This window comes from Bidens hawaiensis, unplaced genomic scaffold (assembly GCF_021521415.1).
Source record: "Bidens hawaiensis isolate Kalapana, Puna unplaced genomic scaffold, B.hawaiensis_p1.1 tig00006913_1, whole genome shotgun sequence".
NCBI classification, from domain to species: Eukaryota; Viridiplantae; Streptophyta; class Magnoliopsida; order Asterales; family Asteraceae; genus Bidens; species Bidens hawaiensis.
In genome coordinates, this window is record NW_027491474.1 from 749,433 (window position 1) to 754,064 (window position 4,632).

At 33.8% G+C, this 4,632-nt stretch overlaps 1 pseudogene across 1 annotated transcript; it reads right to left on the reverse strand.

The window, feature by feature from the left end:
• Positions 1-423: 423 nt before the first annotated feature.
• Positions 424-4,386, reverse strand: LOC143633882 (protein NRT1/ PTR FAMILY 3.1-like; annotated as a pseudogene). The gene is made up of 4 exons (XR_013153750.1): positions 4,275-4,386; positions 3,265-3,482; positions 1,822-2,387; positions 424-1,379 (listed from the first exon to the last, which is right to left on the reverse strand). The product of XR_013153750.1 is annotated as a protein NRT1/ PTR FAMILY 3.1-like (transcript).
• Between the last annotated feature and the right edge of the window lie 246 nt (positions 4,387-4,632).

Genomic DNA, 4,632 nt, shown 5'->3' on the forward strand with positions numbered 1-4,632 from the left:
TCTAATGCCTCCAAAATAATAATAGTTTAGGGCCGGGAAGCCTTTTTCTATCATTCTTTTAAATTTTAAACCTTAAAAGAGTAGTGTTCATATCGAGCCACTAGCCTTATTTTGAATAGCAAGGCTAAGTCTCTTTAAAAAAATGACTCATTCAACACGACTAATAATCATTGCGCTACTTTCTTCACTTAACATGGGGAGTTAGTCTATAGCATTCGAAGAAATAAGTAGAAAATATTAAAATATAGAATGAAAAAGATTCTAATATAAGAAATGCATATGTATTTCATTAACACTAAGTTTTAAATCACGACCACATATGCATATGATTAAGAAAAAGGACTTAATTTGTACCGAGTGTACCACACACATTTATTCGATATATTGCAATGTGGTTAGTAACTATCTAACCAAGTTGCACGATCACCTAATTCTCTTCTCGTTACACTCTTGGTCCGGGTTTTTGTCACCATCTCGGTTTTGACCATTCAGTTGCGATGTTGATAAGGGTGTTTTCTCGGTCGCTAACTCCAAATCACCGTCGCTCTCGCTATCTTTGATCACTTCAAGTGGTTTCCATGTATAGAAATTAGCACAAGTTACATAATACACTAAATTTATTACTTGTACACCACTCATTATCCAATAATAGTAATCAAGTTTTCCCTTGTTTAGATTTCGGTCTGGTAGCCAATTGTGTTCCTTTCCAGTGTGGTCATGGATCATCGATACCACGAATGTGCCAAGATAGCTTCCTATAGACGCTGTGAGCGAATTCAATGCCATGCAAGTTTCTCATACATTCGGGTGATTGATCATAAAGAAACTCCAAATGTCCGACTGACATAAACGCCTCGGCTACACCATGTAGGCAAAATTGCGGTACAAGCCAAAAAACAGATATGGGGATTACGGCGTTTGGTTTGTCGATTAGGTTATGAGCAGAAGCAACTTGTTTACGCTTTATTTCAACTAGTCCTGATACTAATGTTGCAATTATGTTAATCATGAAACCGATTCCCATTCGTTGTAAGCATGTGACGCCTATAGGGTTTTTGGTGAAACGACGTGCAAAAGGAACGAAGAACCGTTTGTAGGCCGAGAGACAAATAAGCATGGTGAGGACACCGAAGATCGATAGGCTTGCGGGTGGTATTTCAAAGGAAGGTGACATGTGGCGATCCATAGTTCTGGCTTGTATGATAATGAAGCTATGTTGATGAGATTGCGAGGTGACCATGAGAATCGCGGAGGCCCAAATGGGTACCATTCTTATGACAGATTTTATCTCCTCGACCCTGTGGACTGTTGCCAGTCGCCACAGGTTCGGGGAGGTAGAGTCTTTCATGTCAGTCATTATTGCAGCTCGATCAAACCACCTATGACATTATTAATTAATATAATTCCAATTTAGAAGGGAAAAAAAACATCATGATAAAAAATTTGATATCTTCACTCTTTTTGTAAATATTTGAAGATGAAAATGCTTATGAGGTTTTATAGTTTTGAGTGTAATTTTTTTTTTAAAATAGGCATATGAGGTTTAAAAGTAAAATGTACTTTTTTTGTTTGTTGTGATTCTAAGTGAATATAAAAAATATTATAATAAAACTTTAGGCAGTTGAGTTGCTAACTGATGTCCAGTCGTGTCAACCCACAAACAATGTGTTGTGTTTGGACTCATGTCTAATACACTATTCATGTTTGTGGACATATAAAATTTATGGGTTCACTTCAAGTTGAACCTGTTAAACCATAAACACAAATAATTAAAGAACTTTGGTATTTGTTTGTCTTTAAAAGTTAGAGGTTTAGTATTACTTTAAACTATCAGTATGTAAAAGTCTCCCGTCAGCAGAAATGTTGGCATCCAATTTCTTATTTTCATACAAAAGTGTTGGGTCTTCTAGCACGACAAGCTTCCTCTTCTTAAAACTAGCCACCACCACTTGAGCTACTCGAACTAATGGACAACCTTCGGGTTTTACCCTTCTATAAAGATGAGCCGCCACCACAAACGCGATAAAGGATAAAACCATTGCAATGGTTGGGATTCCAAGCCCCAGGCCCCAACCAACGCGGTCTTGGATATAAACCACTACAGTTAGAGCCGTTAGGGTTGCGAGTCCCATACAAAAATAGTACCAGTTGAAGAAGTTACGACCCACACTACTAGGCTTTGATTTCCCGGTGGACATGTCAAACTGATCGGCTGCAAACGTGACCACATTAGGGCGTATCGCGCCCGACCCAAGAGAGGTGAGTAGGAGGCAAAGGTAGAGGATCCATAATTGTGATGATGAAGCTTCTATGCAGTTTTCTTTGGTGGGACATGATGGTGGTCGGAGTTGTGGTAGTAATGAAGATGTGGTGATACAAACCATTCCCTGAAAATAAAATTCAAGTGTTACAAAATTAAAACATTTTGTATTATTACGTGGATTGCAAACATTGGATATACATGATTAGTGCATATCAGTTATTTTAAGAATTAATTACGAAACACACACCCGTGACCTTATTCCTTCAACATGGGTAGAATTATAATTATATTAGTTTATTTGATAACATGAACAGTTGTTTATTATTTTTAAAAGCAAAAGAAAAAAAGTTGACATTTATAAAGCCATTAGTATTTAAAACGATAATAAAACCATATAAACTGAATAGATTAAAATACATGATATTTATCACATAAGATTTTTCTTTGTACCATTTTAATTTTATGGAGGGAGTAACAAGTACACAAAGACACAGCTATGAACTAACACAAAAAATAAGTAGCGTATTAATTTATTAATATTAGTTAATTGTATGTAGAGAAATTAAGTCCGAAGGATATTTATTTTATTTTATTCATTTTATCATTTATAGGTTCATATTCAAATTATATCTATATATATTCATGTGTCGATAAAAATTATTATTAATTTTTTTATGTACAACCAATCAACCGTTGCCCCCTTTTTTTTACCTTTCTTTTGTTAATGTACAAAGACTTTAATTTATCTACTTTAGGTCAGAGGTGTTTACTTACTAAAAAACAATTAGTTGAGAAATGTGTATATTAAAAGGCATTTTTCCACTTATACACGAATGCAAATTAACTAATGAGTACGCAAAATTTATTCATGTATTATATATGTTATTATACAGGAAAATATATCATACCTAAAGCTATAATTCTCGTTATTTTCTTTTATATATCTAATTGGTTTTAATATAAAAACAAATTTTGGAATGGAAAAAAGAAAGAAAGCATACCAGTAGATAAACAAGCAGACCAACAACAATTGTATAAAATCGGCCAGCAAAAGAATCAGCAATAAGAGCACCAATAAGAGGCATGAAGCTTGATGTACCTCCAAAATTCGTTAGTATGTTTGAAGCCTTAACCATCGGAAGGTTCAATTGTTGTGTCAAATATGTTATCAAATTTGCATGAAAACCTGTTCCCGCAAACCTATCGCATACCTCGTTCGCTGCAAGTTTTAACCAAACCACCCATCATATATTCGTACAAACACATAAACATAATCATATATATAGTGCGAGAACACGCATGAAAGAAGAAAAAACAAAAACAATTTATTTTTCCAATCTTAAAATGCTAAGTATAAAAAGTATTATATATTAAAATTTTGTTCTTTTTAAATTTGTTATGTACGTTCATATTTATAAATTTCGACTCCTAAAGACCTAATTAAACTATTCTCTTAATATATATTTTAGTATGTTGCCTACATCACGTGAAGGATGACACAAAGGTTAGTGGTGTCGTAACATTGAATCTAGATAAATTATTTTGTTAATAATAATGGTATTCATTTATTTTAATCTTTTTAATTTAATTAGTTCAGGAGATTTTTTAAGGTGGTTTGTGAGGTGTAATCTATAGAATAGACACCAATTGATATATGATATAGTTTATGCTAGATCTCACTAACTGATTGTGGAATGTGTGATGCACAATAATTTTAATGTATTCATATGAGGATCCAAAATCCAAATAATCCAATGGGGCTCCGAGTTGTGATGACCCTCAACAACCACAAATTCATTTGAATTTCCTTAGTAAACAATAATATTTTTTATCAAGGAAACGTAAGTTAGACATTCTAATCGACAGATAATGAAACACTATACTGGTCATTATCCGACCAGTAATTTAATTAAGTCTTAATTCCGCCAGTTAATGCATTGATTTGATACATGCATGTACACATACAAACACACACACCCGTACACACGCATGCATAGAGAGGTATGCATACCTAAGATAAATGGCATGGTTTTGATGCCTCCAAGGGTTTTCTTGTCCTTGGTATCTTCATAGTTAGTTTCTCCATTATCATCCTCTTTGTTTGGAGACATTTTGCTGTGAATGAATGAATGAGTGAGTGAATCATTTATAGTAATTGACGGGTGAACTCAATCATTCACATGGAGATAGTCGTGAAGATGAGTCATGACAAAAATGGTTATGGAACTTGTCTGGTTCATATTTCAATTTCAATACGTCACTCTTCACACTTCAATAACACATTCACCAAATTTTATAATATGTTAAGTATAACAATCAACCACTTACCAAAATGGTAAAAGTTTTACCATACTTCCTAACAAACATAA